The 19,954-nt window shown below is 48.1% G+C and overlaps 2 long non-coding RNA genes across 4 annotated transcripts in view; one reads left to right on the forward strand and one right to left on the reverse strand.

The window, feature by feature from the left end:
* The window catches only part of LOC124089520 (uncharacterized), an 80,859-nt gene that overhangs the window by 25,718 nt on the left and 35,187 nt on the right, over positions 1 to 19,954 (reverse strand). The window lies entirely within an intron of this gene.
* On the forward strand, positions 2,099 to 10,529 carry LOC124089519 (uncharacterized). Of its 3 annotated transcripts, XR_006850765.2 has the most exons (5): positions 2,099 to 2,490; positions 4,484 to 4,679; positions 7,209 to 7,267; positions 8,002 to 8,227; positions 9,265 to 10,529. It is a non-coding gene; the product is annotated as an uncharacterized LOC124089519 (long non-coding RNA). The 3 variants fall into 3 exon arrangements; XR_006850764.2 differs by having other exon boundaries at positions 7,209 to 8,227; XR_006850763.2 differs by lacking the exon at positions 7,209 to 7,267.

A 19,954-nucleotide genomic window follows, 5' to 3' on the forward strand; every position in this document is an offset into this window, starting at 1 on the left:
TATGGTGGATAGTGTTATCCACCATATCCTGTATTGCTGCTTCTCATGTTCACACAGCCAGGTTGATCCAGCTAAACTTTTTGTTTCTGCAGGGCAGGATCTCATTTGTCTTCTCCCCCAAGTTAACTGTCTTAATCCTTTTGGAGGCTGCTATGATAAATACCATAGACAGGGTAGTTTATAAATCACAGAAATTTTTTTGCACCTCTAGAAAAAAAAAATTTTTTTTTCTAGAGACTGGAAATTCAAGACTAAAATATCAGCAGATTCAGTGTCTGGTGAAAGCCCATTTCACATCCCAAATGCCCCATCTCTTAATACCATCACCTTGGCAGTTAGGATTTCAACCTGTTAATCTTAGGGGGACACAACATTCAGGCCATAGCAGTAATTTATACTGAACTGGGCACATTTTCCCTGATAGAAACTGAGAAAGGAATGAGAATGCATTCAGACTCTAGGTCCCTAAAAAGAAAAATTCCTAGGCAAGCTATATATGGAAAATATTTAAGGAGTAATAGCACACAGGCAATGGACAACCAAAGGGAGCCCAGGAAAAAAACAATGTTTTTTCCAAGTCCAACTCCCTGGGCCCATGACCTTGAGGCCTCAAGTTCACCAGGCCCTATCCTACATCTGATATTTTCTGTCGCCATCTTGAAATTCTTAATTCTATCCTTGAGTTTTTTTCAACAAAATTCAATGCGACATGGGCATACATGTGGGTGTGAGAAAGGAGAGAATGCCTCCCACCAATCCTTGCTCTCCATTGGCATAGAGCACTTGCAATGCCCCACACAATACATGGCAGTTTAGCAAGATGCAAAGCAAGCACAGAGTGGGGTGCAGCCATGACTGAATACCATAGGCACCAACAACCCCAAAAGGCTACATTTTCACTCAAACTGGAACTGCCTTTGAACACAGAAAGAAAGAAATGGCTTCTGAAAATTATGAACAATCAAGGAGGCCTACCAAATCCTTTCTTCCTTATGTGGGTTCTCTACATGAGCCAACCATTTATTTACACAACAAATGATGACACAGAAGAAAAGAGAAAGAGAGGACAGTGGGTGGATGCTTTGCCCTTCTTCCCTCCCCCTGTCATCAATAAGCAGAGGTGCAGTTGGTAGAACACATGCATCTCAAAAAGTGAAATACAAATAGTGGACTTGGTTTTGTGAGGACCTCTACTATGTCATGTATGAAAGACGACTATGCAATTTTCATGAAATAGCAAATGAAATGTGTGTAATTTTGGTGATTTCATAGTTAAACACTTTTATATGCAACTAAAACTGACATTGCTAATATAAAGAAGAGTAAACCCGATAATAATAACTTGATTTTTAAGTGCTCATTTCCTTGGAAATGTATTAAATGGCAAAGTAAAAACACCATGAGAAACCATGGAAGAGAGGAAAGAGCTTTATTTTAATTACCTTTAATGGCACTTTTCCCCACTGAACAGGGGCCCACATTTTCAATTTGCACTGGGACCAGCCAATCATATGGCCAGCCATGGATGCATCCACACAAGTACAGATGAATGTCTATTTATGTAAAAGAGATGCTATCCCAGAAACATGGCAGGGGAATATTGGTAAGGATTAACAATAAGATAACAGTGAAAGAAGTTTGGCAGAGTCTAGCAACGATCAGACCAGCTGTCAACAGGTGAGCATGTATACTTCTTCCCAAGTCTGCATTCAGTGACATCATGTTGTAGACTGGTGGCTGTAATGGAAGTACTTGTACCATGGAAATCAGCAGACACTACAAATCAGGCTTCCTGACCCTCCCCAAGAGTTGGTGTTCAAACTAGCATACAACTATTTACAGGTCATGCAGCTCAACTTCTCCATGATACAGAAATGGAAAGGGAAATAATTGTCCACTGTTTCAATCACTTCTAACCAGGGTCCCATCATGTTCTATTTCTGAGGTCCTAGCATCAAAAAGAGTGACTCTGGGGAGTCCATTGGAAACCAAGGTCCAAACTAACATGTAGAATGCTGCCAGATATCCCAGTGCCAATCCTGCCCACTGCCCCCTGGATGATGCAAGCCTGCCTAGGACACTATTGAGGTCAAATAGGGCTGATCTGTCCTCGCTGCGTTTTCCTGTCACCAGGCAGAAAGGGTAACCTTTGTTTGTAAATGCTGGGTCTCACTCCAGAACATGCTTCTCGACCCATAATTGCTTTCAGAGCATGCTGTTTCCACTTAGGGAAACCTGAGCTCCCTTCCAAATGGCACTGGACATGACCTGAATTATATGTTTGCCTCCTGAAATGAACACGCAAGTCAAGCCTGATGCCTGCAAGTCACAAAGGCCTTGGGATGTAGGAGGAACTGGCAAGGAGTTGGCTGAAGTGGGGAAAGCCAGGCTGTCTGGAGAAACAAACCAGAATCAGAGCTTCCTACAGGTCCAGATGCCACTCAGAGTACCTTCTTGTGCTGTCTCGTCCTGTGCCCAAACCCACTCCAGGTAAGACTCTTCAGCCTGGGTACTGGGGACTGAACGATGCCACCTCTGTCCAAAGTCTTCATTCATTAATGCAAAATGCACTTGTGAATCATAGTGTAGACATTGGAGATATAGCCCTGAGTAAAACATTTATCCTGTCCTTATGGGGCTAACAGCCTAGAAGCAAATAATCATGACTTAAAGGTCCCAATTGTTGTGACCCTGGAGAGGTGGCAGAAGTATGCTAAGATGATTTCAGGGAAGGGTGTGGGGTCCTGTGTGTTGTGATAAGAGGTGACATTCAATCTTGACACTGAAGACCAGACTGGTAGTGTTGGACACTTTGCGGTTTCAAAGCACATCAATGTACTTGATTCTAATAAGCATGTTATCAAATAAAATTAAAAAGATGGCATCAGCTGTATTTTCTAGAGGTAGAAAGGTTCAAGGTGGTAACTAGTGAAGGAAGCATAGGACTGAACCCAACTGATGGGAAAAGAGGTAAAGAGCTAGCTACTGTCTAGTTATCAGGAGTTTGTCTGAGAATCGGTATGGGCAAGGCTGTCCTCCATGCCGTTCCCATGGTGGGTCACTGCCTCGGACCTCCCCCGCTTTGGCTTCTTTCTGTGCAAATGCCCACTCACTCCTGTTCACCAAAAGTCCCTGACTCCTGAGCTTCTTCCTCAGTCCCAATTTCCCTCCGGCCCCACCTCATCTCCAAGGCCAGCACCAGTAGGCCCACAGCAACACAACAATCCCCTAAAGGACAGGCCACTGGCCAGGTAGCCCGGTAGGTAGATCTGAGTCCTGAGGGAGAGGGTGGGATCTATAATCCCAGCAGCCCCGTTGGCCCTATCCACAGTTGCGCCGGTCCCTCTGGCTGCTCAGAATCACCTGGAGAACTTGGGGAATACAATTTCCTGGCCCAATATTTGGAAATTCTGTTTTAGTAGATTCTGTGACCAGGCTAAGAAATCTGTATAATTATTAAAGTTCCCAAGATGAAATGAGAGGAGTACTGAGGGGCTTCTAATTTTATTGGTCCTATTTTGCTTAAGCAATGCCTATAAATACAAGGGTGTTCACTAGAGTATTTTGCAGAGCACATTAACATGAAAGGGGGTAGAAAAATAATAAAGCTCTCCAGGTAATCAGATTAGCCAGATTTGGGAACCCATACTCAAGGCCCTGGGAATCATCTCAGGAGTCAGCTCTGTCTTCAAGTAGAACTGCCCTTCCTGCAAAGCCTACTTTCCTCCAAGATTTCTGAGGAAGGAGTAGCAAGGACTCCCTCCTCGTCGGTGCTCTCAAACCCTCCCTACTGAGGGGTGGCATCTCACAATGGCTCACCTCCATCCTACCTGTGAAGCTTGCCATCCCTCCACTCTGCTGAATCTTGACACCAAGAACATTTTCCTCTATACCCAAGGGGAATGGTAGCTTCCAGAGTGGTGATAAAGGTTCTAGATGAAGATAACACAGAGCTTTGATGTGAGCTTGTTAAGATGAGGCAGGAATGGGTGTGGGGAAAGAAGGGGCGGGAGGAAAAGGGAAACAGGGATTCTCCTGACACCTCCACAGGGAGAAAAATGACAGGAGACCAAGTGTGCTCGTCTTCTCAGACTTCTATATCAAAGTACCACATGCAGAGAGGCTCCAAAACGGAGATGTATTGTCTCACAATTCTTGAGGCTAGAAGTCTAAAACTCAAGGTGTTGGCAAGCTGGTTCCTTCCAAGAGCCACGAAGCAAGACTCTGTTCTAGTCTCTCTCCTTGGCGTATAAATACAGTCTTCGCATGGTCTTCCTTCTAAGTGTGTCTCTGTGTCCAAATTTCCCCATTTAATAATTCTAATAAGGACACCAGTAATACTAGATTAGGGCCCATCCCTAATGACCCCACTGTAACGTGATTTTGCAGTACTGGGGGTTAGGACTGCAACATGTGAATAAAGAGAAAGGGGACGACACAACACAACAAATAACCCCAAGGAAAATTTATTCTGTTCTCACAGAATAAATAGCCCCAGCCCTCTGCCGGTTCCTCAGAAAGGCACAACTGAGGCCCAGCACTGCAGGCGGCCTGTCCGCTGGAGCTTCAGTGAATCGGCAGCAGGAGCCAGAAGCTGACCCAGCAACCTGGACTCCCAGCCTGGAGCAGTCACCACAGGCTCCTGCAAAGCCAGAAAGCAGAGGCTTCGGAACGGGAGAGTGAGTCTGTCCAATACCGTGTGGTTTGTTCAGAGAACCTTTTATTTATTTTAAAATATAGATGTATAGAGAGCCGCCTGCCCTCCAACATATGTGAAATAGCCTCTGTTCAGAAGATCTGCAAAACCCCAAATTGTCCCCACTAGGTTCCCAGGAACTTCTTTGCTGAGCTCTACTGGACCTCAAACCCCACTGCCTGGATGGCCTCCAATAAGCCATTCCGGTCACTCTGGAGTCTAAAAATCCCTCACATGACCCCCATCCCCACCCCTCCTTTGCCACATCATCAAAACTAAGCCCATACTCAGTTTAAATTCAAAAATATGCTTTTCCTTTGTTTCAAAGTGTTGCATTAACTTTTAGGTAACAGGGAAATCCTGTCCTCAGTCTCCCAAGGCTGGCCTGAGAACTTGAATTTCCTTTGAATACTTGAGAGAAATCCCAATTCACCCAGCATGGCTTAGCACCTCTGCCCTGGCCACATAACTCCAATCAACCTCCAAGCTGGAATTCAGAGGGCACCTTCTCAGAGTCATCTGGAAGGAGGTTATTGGCTGGGGAAATTCTGAAATTGAACCTGGTTCTCTCTGGGGTCCAACTGAATCCTTAGCTGATGAACTCAGCTTCCTGTGGATTTCCCATTTGGGCACAAAGGCGTGAAAAGATATACTAGGAAATCAATGCATAGCTAGAAAGAAGCAGGACTCTCAGTAACGATCAACAGGACTACGGAGAACTTTCGAGCTACAGCACAGGGATTGAGGGGCACACAGGGGTTCCAGCTGACAGGCTTGGCTCCCTGGCTTCACAGTCAAAAACAGACACAGTGGCAAGAACACTCTTAGATGGCCAGTGTGTCAGTCATTTGCTGTTTGCTCCCCACTCTCTAGCTCCTTGCTGCCTACTCTGCCTTGCAGAAGACTACATTTCCCAGGCTCCCTTGTCCGCTGGCCTTGGAGCAGCTTTGCACAATGGGCAGCAAGGGAGAGGCTGCAGGAAGAGGGAAACAACTATTTTTGCCCCTTTCCGCTTTAGGAAGTAACTCAATGAGAGCCTCTACCCGGTGCCTCTGGCTCCCACCACACAGGCTGGTCACAGTTTCAGCTTCTGCCAGGTGGCCCCATCCTGGATGCCAGTAATGCCACTGCCTCCTTTGCCCCTCCTGTCCTAGGTAGGGGCATTAGAAGCTTCTGTGTCATTCATTCCCGTCTGATTTCTTAGCTCCCCTATCTCTGTGCTCAACTCTCCATATAACATACCCAGAGTGACTCCTGTTTTCTGGCTGGCCCTGACTCATACAGCAAATGACAGAAATCCAATTCAAACCAGCCAGGAAAGAGGAGGAATTCATTGCCTCACAGAAGGAAACTCTGGGAAGGCCAAGGTGCAGCTGGGTGTCGAGAGCAGCTGGATGCAGAACCCCCTGCGTTGCTCATCTCCATCTCCGTTGCTCATCTCCGTGGGCCAGTCCCTTCCACCAGATAGGTTTCCTCCACATTCCTTAGGAATTGGCCCCCAGCAGCTCTCAGACTCACATCTTCAGGTTCAATGACAGAGGGAATATCTGTTTTCCCTCCAGTTTGAATTTAAAAGACACCAGGCACGGGCTTCTACTGGCCTGGCTTAGAACACATGCCCACCTCTGTGGCCAAAAGACGAGGGCCTGGTGGATACAGCCTACAGGAAACACGAGGTCAAGAAAGCTTCTAAGAAAATGGGCACCCACTAAGTGCTAAGGCTTATTGGGAGGTGCAATCTCAAAGCAAAGAGAGTGAGGGACAGGAAAGGAAAGCAGTGCCTACATGCAGAACAAGGGATGTGGCCCAGGAAAGCGCTGTCAAGCTGTCCACAGCCTCTCAGGGGCACAGCCAGGTTCCTGTTCACTTAGGACATCTTCACACATCCTACTTGTAAATTCTGTGCCTGAGAACATTCCATCATATAGAGGAAGGGGAAGGATTTTGTCTGTGGAGTCTCCATCTCCTGACTCTTGTAGGTCAAAGGTGGCCATGCCCCCAACAATGCCTGGGTATTGCATCACTTTTCCTCTTGAAGCAGCCCCTGCAAAGGCATGAAAAATGCGAGGCATGCCCCATGGAGCTTCTCCAGAGAGCAGTCTGGAGGGAAGGGGAGGGGAGGAGGATCAGGCCAGGCCAGGCCCACCGTGCCAGGAGCAAAGGAGCCCAGAACTCATCCTGGGAAAGATGCTGGAGCCCAGCACTCATCCTGGGGGAGTGGCCACCGGCTATGGCTGAGGAGCATCTTGAGCAGGTGTGAGGTTGTAAGAGAGGAAAAGCTTGCAGACATTAAGGGGACAGGGTGGGAGAGGCAGGTCCCCAAAGAAGAGCACCGCTCCAAGGGGGAAAGGATCATGGATTTAGGCACAGAAGCCTCCCAGTTGAACAACACAAAGTTGGACCCTGGCAGGATGTGTACCTGATGCTCACAGCCAGGGCAAGCGGAACCAGTGCAGGAGACGCGGGCTGGCAGGGGGCACAGGGCCAGATGATGTCCTCCCCTTGCCCACAGCTCTCCACCCTCAGTCTCTCCTCTTCTGAATATCTGCCCTGCACCAGGGACCATTTCAGGTAACCAATATGTGGTTTGTACCACACCCATGTATCCCAAATCCAAGCACTTCTCACTTCCTGCACCTGGACTAAGCCGTCGGCATCTCCGATGCTCTGCAGGGACCATGCCTAACCGGCCCAAGCTTTGCTATCTCTGCTTCCCTTTCGTGTCTTCTAGGCACAGCAGCCAGAAGATCCTTTTAAAACCCATGTCACATCATACTTGCCTCCTTCTTTAAAATCCTCCAAGACTTTCCATCGCAATTAAAACGCAAGCTCATTATGCCCCCACCTGACCTCACTTCTGGGCCCCTGGCCCTCTTCCCACCATTCTCTCCTCCCAGCACACTGGACACTTTGCTGTTCCTGGATCCCAGCCAGCACCTCCTACCGCAGGGGCTTTGCTCTTGCTTTGCTCTCTACATATCCTTTCTTCCTCCAGATATCATCTTGGCCCACCCCCTGCTTCTTTCAGTTCTGTGATTAGGGTAACATCCTTGGAGAGGCCTCCCTGGTCACGCAAGCTTAAATGGTATTTCTGCTTCATGCTCCTCCCCTTAACCTGTCTCACTAGACCTCACACCACTCACTACTCACCAACATCAAAATGCACGTGTGTGTGTGTGTGTGTGTGTGTTTCCCCCCGTCTCCATTTGAATGTAAACTCCATGCAATAAGGGACTCTGTTATCTTCCCTGCTGACACTAGAACCATGCCTGGCACTGCCAAACTCTCGGGAAATATTCCCTTAGTGAATGGATTGGCCCCCAGGACACCCAGTGCTGAAACAGATGTAAGAACTAGAGTCTCAGGTTTGGTTCTCCAGCCAGAGGGGTCTGGAAAGTCCCAGAGACCAACAACAGATGGGACCCATCCTGCCTGCAGTTTCCAAAGCAGTTCAAGGATGAGAAGAGACTTTGATCTGTCAAAGACAGCCACCAAAGAGACCAGACTACCACTAGTGCAGGACACTTCAAGGTGAGCCCAACGGAGTCACACAGGGTCTGTGCTTAAAATACTGTTTGTTTTCTATTTTTAAAACATTTGTCATGGAGTGTCAGGGTGGGAGGGGAGATCAAGAATCATCTAGGTCAGCTCTCCTGCTGGGCATGTTAGGAAACTGCGTCTCAGAGAACAGAAAGGACTTCTTTCCAAGGGCCATGGAGAATTGGTAGCCAAGTCTGCTCCCACGCCTGTGAGTTGTAGGTAGTCTCAGCCCCTTGACCACTTAAAGCATTTAATTCTAGGGACATTGACCCATTTTTGAAAGCAGATTCTGAGAAACTTACAGACCTGGATTACTAATGGGAAACGGCTACTAAAAGAAGTTTTTATTATATTCAGATTTAAAGCAATAAAGTGGTTTTCAATAGACTGAGAATTTTCCTACCCTTAAAAAAAATAGTCTGTGTAAACATCCTGAAGGTGAGGACCACACCTGTCTGACTGACCAACACAATTCAGAGCCAAGCAGGTGTCTGGCATGTGGCAGGTACACAGTATTTTACAACTGGATTAATTGTTCAGGAGACTGGAAAGCAATTCCTCTGGAAGCAAGGAGCTGGGCCTGACGTGTGGTGTGCTCCCATCCTCCCTGCATCCATCTGGAAGGAAGATGCAGAAAGGCTTAAATTTTAAACTGAGGGTGGCAGTGTTGGAAGGACCAACAAAGGGGTTTCTCTGATTTGAATACTTTCACTCTCTGGATTAAAAAGCAACAGCTTTCACCACTCAGCACTCACAGCATTTTTCTCCATTTAGAGAGTTAAAAGAGTTGGTGCGAAACCCGTTGAGTTATTCATACCCTTGTAAGGTTTGACTTAAGTGGGTATGTCACAAGAAATGTCCCAACGAGGCTTTGGTTATGAAATTACCAACATTTTCCAACTGCTGTCAAATATTAGGGAGAAAGCTACCTTATTGCACTTAGGGATTTGCCTCTTCTTCAGTGCGCTTGTATAACTTGAATTTACTCATAAATGGTTTCAATAACATGTTCTATTCCTTTTCAACAGGAGAGTCGATCATGAGCTACAAGGCTACCACTGCTACATTTCCTATAGCTCACTTCTTTTAAGACATAAGCAAACCTCGCATAAGCTGAGACAGCAAATCTAAATCTCTAGCCAGACAGCAAGCATCCCTGGGGAAGTGGAGGACAGGATCACCCTCCAAGTCACACAACGGACTTGCCCTGGGCCATTCTCCAAAGGCCCCACTCGGGCCTTCCTCTGAACTCTGGGATCTCCGCAGCTTGAGGAGTTCCTGAACCACAAGAATATTCCAGCCCAATGCTCAGTGCTTCCTTCTGAACACCCCGGGGACCTGGACGTACCTCTGCCCAGAGGTACCAGCCTCCCTGCACCAGACTGGAGAAAACTACCCCTGGAGCATGTGCACACCCAGACTGCAGGGACAGCCTCGCTGGGCTTCTGCAGCCAGGGCACCCACCCATACACACACAAGAGTTCCAGGTTCCCAGTGGGGTGGGGTTGGAGGAGCAGCGGGGTGGCCAGGGCCCGGGGACAGCTCTCCCAGCCCCATATGTTCCAGCATCAAAACTGTAATAATCTGCAGTGCTAAACAGAAGATATTCTTCCTCTTGTTATAAAGGCTATTTTGCTGCAGAAAAAGAAAATGTGCACATTTGTAACTCAGAGTTTGTAACTCTGAAGTCCTTAGCCATACATTAAAGGAATCAGCATTTCTACAGGCACCCTGGGCCCTACAATGTCAGAACTGTGTTTGGAGGGCAAGGCATCCCTCCCCATCAGGGCCCCGGGACCCACAAAGCCCATGGGGAAGGAAGAGGAATTGGAGAGCCAAGCCCAAGAGCACCCTCCACCCTCCTTCTGAGAGTAGAAAGAGGCTTTCCTGGGAGGCAAAGTGAGTAGCCAGGGTCACTGAACTGTGGAGTGGGCCATTCCCAAAAGAGGAAGGGAAGAGGATGAGATCAGAGCTTGGGGGTAGGGGTGAAGGAGGGCACCAAAGGGACTTCAGAAGGGCCTCTCCAGAAGGTACTTCTTTGGCACATCAGTTCCCTACAAGGCTTCGAAGGATTTGAGAGATGGTAAAGAGGCTGGAAAAGGGGGAAGGGATATGTCTGGTTTTCCCAAACCTTGGAGCTACAGGCTGAGGAGTGGAGTTTGTCGCTAAGTCAGCCAAATGAAGAAGCTGTTCAGGGGGTTCTCAGAACCAGGCTCAGAGCTGCCCATCAATTACTGCAGACAGGGCCAGTCCTCCACAAGGCACAGTGTCCAGGGCCCACACGACCTCAAAACTGTTTCTATTTTAGTCTTTCAAAATCAAAAGAAAAAGAACAATAAAAATTAATAATACTGTATTTGTCTTTATAACAACATAGTCATAAAATATCATTTTTCTATGAAGGATCCACTAAGGCAAAATGCCTCAGGCCTGCAGAAGTCAACCCGTGGCTCTGGCAGCATAGGCCCTGAAGGCCACAGCCCCATGGGGAAATGGACCTCAGATCTGAGAGCATCCTCAGCATTCGGCACCCAAGTATGAGAAGCAACAGCAGAGCAAACTCAGGGATGCAGTTAAAGCACTTGCTAAGTGCTACCAGTTCAGTGCATGGTAGGCCTATATACTTATGGGAAATTACTAAAGACTGGTCATATCTACTAGACACCAAGGATTAGTTTAGTCTGCAGGGCAAGAGCACAGTCTTTGAGGTCAGAGGAATCTGGATTCCAGTCCCTGCTTCACATATCACTGAAGGTGTGATTTGGGGCAAGAACCTCCCTCTCCCTAGCTGGTGAATGTGGATAACACCCTCAGAGGGCTGCAAGCGGCTGCACCAGCAATAGCTGCTCAGTTAACAGTGACCATCAATACAGAAGGTTTCAGGAGCAGCCAAAAGGAAGGTCCCCATAAGCACTTCCCATCCCAGAACATCTCTCTTCCTGGTCTGTCCCTCACCTCTTCAAATCTGCCCTCCAAACTTGTTCATTAAGGTCCAAATAAGACAGCAAACACAGGGAATGTGGTATAAGAGCAGAAATTGGGCAGAGCCTCAAAGCACCCATCTGCTCAGCAGCCAGGAGGCATAAAAAGCACCAGGCAAGGGCCTCTGAAATAATCTGGACAGCAGATTCCTCATCCAGGGCTGGAGAGGAAGGGAGAAGAGGAGCAAGAGATGGCCACCACCCAGGGAGAGCCAAGCTGCAGAGGTCTCCACTCCTGCTGCTGGGGGGTCTGTGGTCTCCTGCACTAGGCCAAGTGGGTTGGTCATTTTCCCCTTGGCATTAATGTGCCCTTCCAAGGTCATTCCATGCATTCCTCTACCTCCAGGCAGGGCTGATAAGAAACCCCAGAGATACTAGGGGATCTTCTTGATTAAAGGTCAGAAATCTTCCCCTCTCCTTGCACACTTTATGCAGTTCACAAGTATGTCAGAAATTATGTCAAAGACATGGAACTTTCTGGTGATCTAAAATCCTGCATTGGCCTCTGTCCTTGCTGTCCTGCCATCCACCCCATCTAACTTGCACCTTAGAGCTCCAGGAAGACACTCTTAGAAGAAACTAATTCACAGACCATTTTGCAAATTTTTTTTTCTAATTGCTGGATGTTTTTTAAACTTTTTTATATTAGAGTAAAAAAAAAAAAAAAGAAAAGAAAGAAAGAATCAGGTAAATCCAGACCAATAACCTGATTTTCTAGAAACTTACTTTGTTGGACTAAAATCAACAAAGTAATTTGTTTTTATTTCCCAAACCAAACAACATGTGCAGATCTAGGCTCTAAATTCTGTACCCTCTCCTGACCAGCTCATCCCTGACGCAGAACAAAGTCAGATCAACAGACGGGAGAGGAAGGGCGGGCTAAGCAAAGCTCATGCCTTCCGGGCCAACAGCCTAATTTCCATCAGGCCAGGCCTGAGACTCCTGTGGTCCGGCCACGTGGTTGATTATGATTTGGAGGCTGACAGAGATGAACAGGCATCTGTAGAAGCTAGAACCTTCCAGTGGCTGCCCACACACACAGAGGGAAGCAGAGCTTCTTTCAAACAAAAAGCCATATCCTGAGATTAAGGCATCAATCAGCAAGCACCAGGGTTGTGTATCAAACATCTGAGAAATAATTTATTTAGAGGATCCAACCTCAGAACTTAGCAAATAGTTTCCAGAGAGATAAAGCAACTTGGCCACAGGACTCATCCTAGCTAGGACTGGGGTCCAAGGAGGTCCCGACTCCCCAAGCCCTCCTCTGCTTCTGTGACACCCCTTGCCTTCCTCACCCCAATTAAGCAGCCCAGGTCTCACCAAGTTTGCATCTGAAGTTATCACAAAGAAGCAGGACCCAAACCGTCTCTTCCCCCACCCATTCTCCCCCTCAACAATAGCTAAGTGAACTCAGCTGAAAGTTTCCAAAGAATTTCATTTTGGGGCCAAGCCCAGAGATGGAAACTTTTAGCCTGGGAAGGGAATTCATCAGGACGCAGAGCAAGTGAAAACAGAGGGTGGAATTAGGAATAAGAAGGGCATCAGAGCTTCCGCACAGCTGGCCCACGGAGGGAGGCCCAGGACCCTGCCTGGTCCAGCCTGCAACTTCACCCAGATGGAGCCCTAGCCTGCAACTCCGCAATTCAGTGGTACCTGATTAATACCATGAATGCAATGTCTTAAGAGCAAGCAGAGTACAGGGGACCCAGGAGGACCACACATGCCTCGACAGTAGCCAGCCCTGCTCTGGCAAGTGGCAGAGACAATGCTTCTTGGGGACATATGGGCTGCTCCCTGAACTTAGAGATAACTCAAGAAGGCTGCACAGGGAAAAGCTTCCCTCAAGAGTTGAAAACAATGAATGGCCACTCAGGAGTTCACTGGCAAGCTCAGTTCCAGAAGCCAAGTAGAGGCCAGCAGCAACTCCTCCAGCCACACTCTGATTCAAACTAAGGCTCCCCAGCCCGAGCCTGCACCCAGGGAAGTTCAGAGATGCTTCATACAGTGAGTTCTCACTTACTTACTTACTTACTTACTCGGGTCCATTCCACACACAACCCATCCAGTGCCCAGGAAATAATGACAGAAGCACAACTGCGGGCAGGGACTGTCATCAGAACGACTAACAGATACATTCTCCCCATTTTACATATGAGAACACTGAGGCATAGGAGTTCAATCACAACATCCAGATTCACAGAGCTGCTAAGTAGTAGAGCTGGGATTTGGGCCCACCTGGGTGGTCTAGCTCCAAGTGTAGAGCCCTCGTTACCCTGCTCTCCTGCCCTATAAGGACAAGAGCTAAACGTAATGGGAGTTAGATGGATTCAGTTGCCTGCTGTTGGTTCAGCCCAGGAGGCATCCTGGAGGAGGAAGACCCTAAGGAGCTCTGAGAATGCAGAGGCAGCTGTGCTAAGGAAGCCGGGGAGGAGCAGAATTGCAAGCTCAGGACCCTCAGAGATGACGTTCAAGCAGGAAGCAGACATCCCATGACCACATGAGGGACACTGAGCACTTGGCTGTCCCGGATATGTCATTCCATAAGCTTGCCTAGTACCCAGAGTTGTCCCATTAAAAAAAAATAAAATGTATTTCTTTAGGACCAGAATGGCAGGGTCCTTGGATCTGAGAGAGAAGGGAGGTACACAGTACAGCCACAGACCTCCAGCGTGGCCCTCAGCATGGGCCCCAAGGCCTCCCCAACACACCCCAATTTCCTTTTCCTGAATCCTCTCTGTGCCTTGCCCAGCCTCCCACAGTCCAGCCATGCTGGGAGAACTGATGTCTCTTAAGGTCATACTCTGCAGGTCCTGGCTTGTTCTGTCCCATTGACCTGAACTGAAAACTCCTACTCATCCTTCAAAGCCCAGCTCCAACATCATCATCCTGCTCAGGGCAAACTTTCCAGAATTCTACTATTATTTATATATATCTATTCCTATCTATTCATTTTCCTCCAGGAAAATGAATCACTTTTGTATCCCCACAGGAGTGAATGCTGCCATATGAGTACCTCCTCGGTACCTCCTCAGCATAACTCGAAATGCAAACTGTTGTCTTTATTATTGTTGTTGACATAGTTTTATTTATTTCTGCTTTTATATTATGGTTAAATATATATATATATATATATATATATATATATATACACACACACACACACACACACAAACACATAAGTCAATATACAAATATTTATGCCTATATATAATATATATAACGTGAAGTTTTCCATTATTCCCATTTTAAGTGCACAATTTGGTGGCCTAAGTCCATTCCCTCATTGTGTAAACATTGTCACCATCCTCATCTTCAGAACTGCCATAATCCCCAACAGAAACTCTCTACCCTTGAAACCACAAGCTCCTACAGCCCCCTCCAAGCCCCCGATACCCACTGCTCCGGGTTCTGTCTCTGGATCTCAGTACTACAGATACTTGGTATGCATGGAAACTGGCAGGATTTGTCCTCTGTGTCTGGTTTATTTCATTTCACTAAATTACTTCAAGGTTCATCTCTGTTGTAAAAATATATCAAAATCTCCACACCTTTCAAGAACAATGTTCCATATATATGGAAAGATCACGTTTGTTTGTTAACAGATATTCGGTTTGCTTCCTCCTTCTGGTTCTTGTGAATAATGCTTCCAGGAACACCTGCACAAATAGAAAGAGGGGGTGGAGCACCAGGTGAAAGGGCCAAGTTAAGAAAGGGAGCCCCAGAATCCTTTGACCCCTGGGAGGGTGGGGAGAAGAAGCCACATCAGCCCCCTCTTGCTTCTCTCTTCCTCTGTCTCTTAAGAGGAAGGGCTCCAATGAGCACATGTCAGGGGCAAGGAACATGCTCAAGATCATAAGAAAACGTTCTGTGATGCTTTTCTCTTGCCAGATGCTGTCCTAACCACTCGTGCCTATGAGCCCCCTTAACCTTCGGATGGTCTCCTGCACAACACTGCTAACACACCCAGAACCGCAAGCAGAGCTGAAAGCAGAGCCAAGTTCAAACTTAGACCTTCAAGTCTTTCTAGAAGACCAACCCTCCTGCCCTGGCCAAGGAGAGGGTTCTCAAGCTGCAATTGGCATCAGCTTCTACCCTAATCAGGGAGAAGGAGGAACTGGAGATGAGGAATGGGGGACTCCAGCAGAGGGCTGCTTGGCCTACCCAGGCTAAAATCTTCTGGAGCTTGAGAAGCTGAGAGGCCCAAAGTGGGCTGGAGGGGTGGCTGGTCCGAGATGACACAGGGTGTGATCTTGAAGCCAAGAAGAATCCTGGATGGGGACTCTCTGGGCAGCCTCAGTTTCTGCAGGCCTACTTGCCTTGGGAACCGCAAAGCCAAAATGTAAAGGAATCTCTTTTCTAAGGAAAACACATACTTATACATTCTGAATAATTTCCCATGGAACAAGGAAAAAATAAACACAACACCCCAAATGGCTTTGCACTTACACATGGCTTCAAGTAAAGAGAAGTGGGAGAAGAAAATAAAGGGTAAGGGGAAAACTCGACTGGTTCCAAACCTCAGAAACAGCCTGAGGGCTCGGAAAGGGTTGGGAGGGTTAGGAGGTTGGGGAGGGGAGGGGAGCAGGCCTGAGGGTGAGGTGCAGCTGGGGCTCGCTGGCCCCTCTTCTGAGAGCTCCTTGCCCATCCTTGGAGTCAGATCTCACACATGGAAGGGGGCCTTTCAGCTAAAGGGGCAGAAATTACAAAACCACAACCCACAGCCTCAGACTGGGTTGGAGGCCACGTGCATTGTGGGAATTAGCCAACTAATGGCAGTGAAGGCAGAATAAGGATGAAGGCAACCATCAGCGCCCAGATGGCCAGGGGCAACAAGGTCAGGAGAGTCCAGGGGACCAAGGAAAAACAATTAAGTGGAGAGCTGCAGACTAAGAGTATCAGTCCAAAAAAACCACAGCAGAGAGAAAGGGTGGATAAAGGGCAGCGTAATCATGGACAAATCCCTTCACTTCCCGGGTTCTCTCAGTCTCCCCTGCACACAACAGGTACACTGTGTGATTCCCAACCTCCCTCCCTGACCATTCTCAATTAGACAGGGAGACAATGGAAACTGGGGGGACACTTGCAGAACAGGGGCCTGAATGATAGAAACTTGAGAGTCAAGAGAATTTGGAACAGCTAAGAGTCAATTTGCACTGCAAATCAGACCCAGGGGGAGCATCCTGACTGGCAGGGGTCCCAGGCTATTGAAAGTTTGGCAGCACCAAAGTTAGAGCAGCTGGCTCGGATTTGCTCTAGCAGAAGATCACACCATGAGGGGGTTTCCGGGTCTCCAGGGCCCGAGAGCCCCACTGTGCCCGGGGCAGCTGAAGAGTCTGAGCTCCCCCCACGGCAGTGACCACCCTACCCCATGCACACAGCACTTTACTGGCAACAAGTCCTCTGGCTCCACAACCTCATTTGACCCACTCAGCTGCCCAGGGAGGAAGGATGACTCCTCATTCCCACTGTACACGTGAGGAAACTGAGGCTCTGGAGAACTGTCCACTACATTGGTAAGCCACATGCCTGACAGAGCCAGGAATGAGTCCATGCCTCCAACCCTCTTTCCAGAGAAGACATCACATGGGCCCCAGGAGTGCCATTATCCCCTAAGTATGCCTCACTGGGAGAAGCAAAATGCACCTCTGCCTAGGTCCCCCAACTCTCAACCCCCAGGAACCACTCAAAGATGCTGAAGGCAGAGACCAAGTGACAAGGACACGCAGCTAGAGCCCAGGAGACCTGTGTCAAAGGCTACTTGCCCTTGGGCAAGTCACTATGTCTGCCTGAGCCCAGTTCCTTATCTGGAAAAATAGGGGCTACCTTAGATCAGTAGTTTCTAAACTTTACAATCAGATCTTTACCCCAAAAGAATCATACTAAGCCTTTAACTAAAAACAGGAGGACTCTTCCAAGTGAATCAGAGGAGCAGCCTGGCAGCAGGAACTGCTTATTGTATGTCCATCCCTCCCCTGAGGACCTTCCACAGGACCAAAGACAATGAAGAAAATATTTCGAAAACCACCAAACTTCATCCATTCCCCAGGGCCACTGAGGAACAGAACTCAAAACCTGGCATGGTCTCTTCTCTTTGCTCATGTCGTCCTCATTCTCAATCACCATCCAAATGCTGTCAACTCTCAGAATTTAATTCCAAGTCACAGCAAATGCCTACCTAACCTCTACCCTTGGTTGTCTGTATTACTTAACTATTAACCGTGTAACAAAGTCCCCTAAAGTTTAGCAGCTGGGGGATAATAGACATTACCATCATCTCACACAGTGTTTGAGGGTCCAGAATCCAGAAGCAGCTTGGCTGGGTGTTTCCTGGCTCAGGTTCTAATATGAAGGTGAGTCAAGATGTCAAGCAGGGCTGGGTTCATCTTGACTGGGGCCGGGAGATCCACTTCAAGTGTGGCTCACCTCACTAGCATATACGAAAATTTGGTGAGGCCACATGGACCTCTCATGATATGTCAGCTGGCTTCCCCATATGAGTCATCCAAGGGCAGTAACCAAGCTGACTGCAATGCTTTTTATGACCCAGTCATGGGAATCCTACACAATCACGGTCACCATATCTTAATAGGAGTAGGTTACTAAGTATAGCCCATAATTAAGAGGAGAGGTCTCAATCTCCACCATTTAAGGAGAGGAGTATCCAAGACTTGGAGGACCTATATTACCACCACTACATTCTCCAAGACCAGATTGGCCATGCTAACACCCCCTCATATCTAAGGGGACACCAAGTCCTCTCATTGCCATCTCCAGACATTCTACCCACTAAGGAGCAGAATGTGAGGGTGAAGAGTGTGGATGCCCAATCTGAACCCCAATTCTATCAATTTGTAGGCCTCCCTGGGCCTGCTTCCCCATATTGAAATGAGGATAACAGTGCCATGATAGTGTGAAGTTTAAACATTCCATGTAAAGCCCACAGGACAGTGATGGGCACATGGTAAATGCTAAGGAACCACTTGCTACTGCATTTCTCACATTCTTACCTCTCTCCACCTGCAGAGGTCTAAGCAGTCTTCACCTCTTGCCTAGATGATTTACATAGCCTCCTTTTTGGCCTCCTTAAACCCACTCTTATTCTCAAATATGATCTCTACAGAGCAGCCAAGGAGAACTTTGCAAGGTGTACATTTGATCATATTAATCACCCAGATGTCACTACCATTGCTTAAAAGCCTTCAGGAGTTTCCTATTGCTCTGAAGATGAAGAAAGCCTCCCTCTTGCCTGCGAGGCCCTACACATTCTACTCGCATCCCCAAGTTCCTCTCGGGCAAGGCTCTGCTCTCTCTGCCCCTTGGAGATTCCTTGAACACACCAGTTCCTGTCTGCCACCATGCCTCTCTGCCCATGCCATTCCCCCAGTGGGGGGAAAAGTCCTTCCTCGTATCACCTTCTCTTACCTACACAAAGTCTAATCATCCTTCCAAACTCAACTCAGTGTCATTTTCCAAGGAACCCCTTCCTGACCTCTGAATATCCTTCAACACATGTCCCAGTCTGTAATTACTTCACTAGTCCCTCTCTCTCCCACAGAACACTAGGATCCATGATGGCAGAGACTACACCCAGCCTTGCTCACCATTGCTCACGCAGCCCCTAAGCCAGAGGCCCCCACACAGCTCTGTTCCCTGCAAGTGTTTCTGGATTGAATAACAAAACGCTCTTATCTCTCAGGTACTTGCAGTGAGGGTTCCAAGATCTGGGATTTGCAAACCGATCCTCCATATCCACCCCTCCTTTCTTGACCTCCTGGAGGTGCTGACTCACCCAGTCACCCCTCAGCTGGGACACCTATCACTGCCCAAAACCTGTGTAAGCATAAGCAGATGCTGGGCTCCTCGGAGGGCAGCTCCAGGAAAGGCCCACCTTACTCTGGGCTGGCTGGGGCTCTCCACACCTATGAGAAAGGGACAGTGGACTTCATCCATGGCCTCCTCAGACGCCTGGGAAATGCACACACTGGCCTGGCTTCCTCAAGACTGCACCCTGGCAGCCCAAACCATGGCCTTCTCTAAAACTGCCCTCCCCAAAACGAGGGTCAGGCAACACATTCACCCTCCATATAGTTTTCTTCTTCACCCAACTCAAGTCACCTCTCAGGGACGTTTTAGCTCCCCTAATATTCCCAGGGCCCTGGGAGGGGCAGTATATGGTGGCATGGGGAGCATGCCTCCTAGGTTTCTGACCAGCTGTTCTGTCAACATGCTGGAGGCCTTGGGAGTCACTGTCTTTCTGAGAATGTGCTCTAACTCCTGCCTCTTCCTCCCCATGCTCAGTGACTCCTGCAAGCACCAAAACTCCACATCTGCTTTCCAATTTCTTTCAAGTTACTTCTTTCATCTCTTTCCCCAGCCATCCTCTGACACTGGCGACACTCCGCCACACAGAAGGGACTATTCCTCCCTGGAAATACTGTGCCCTGTTTCCAAACTGAGCACAAAAATCCAAGTCCGGCCTGCAGGAAAGAGAGCTTGCTTCTGACATTACACAAAGGCCCTCTCTTTGCCCATGACCTCCACAATTGCCCTCCTCGGCCTTTCTCGTCCACATAGCTAATGTCTTTATTCTGGGCCTCTCCACTCCATGCCTCCTCCTGGTGTGCCAGTATTAGGACACTGTTGGCTTCCCAATGTCAGAGGCTCTCCTGTTCCCACCACTAATGTCTCTCAGTCCCCACCTCTCCCTGTCCCAAGTTCTAGCATAAAACCTAACAGG

The sequence above is a fragment of the Marmota monax genome, unplaced genomic scaffold, assembly GCF_021218885.2.
Source record: "Marmota monax isolate L192 unplaced genomic scaffold, Marmota_monax_Labrador192_F-V1.1 WCK01_AAM20220418_F8-fsc00041, whole genome shotgun sequence".
In the NCBI taxonomy this organism is placed as follows: domain Eukaryota; kingdom Metazoa; phylum Chordata; class Mammalia; order Rodentia; family Sciuridae; genus Marmota; species Marmota monax.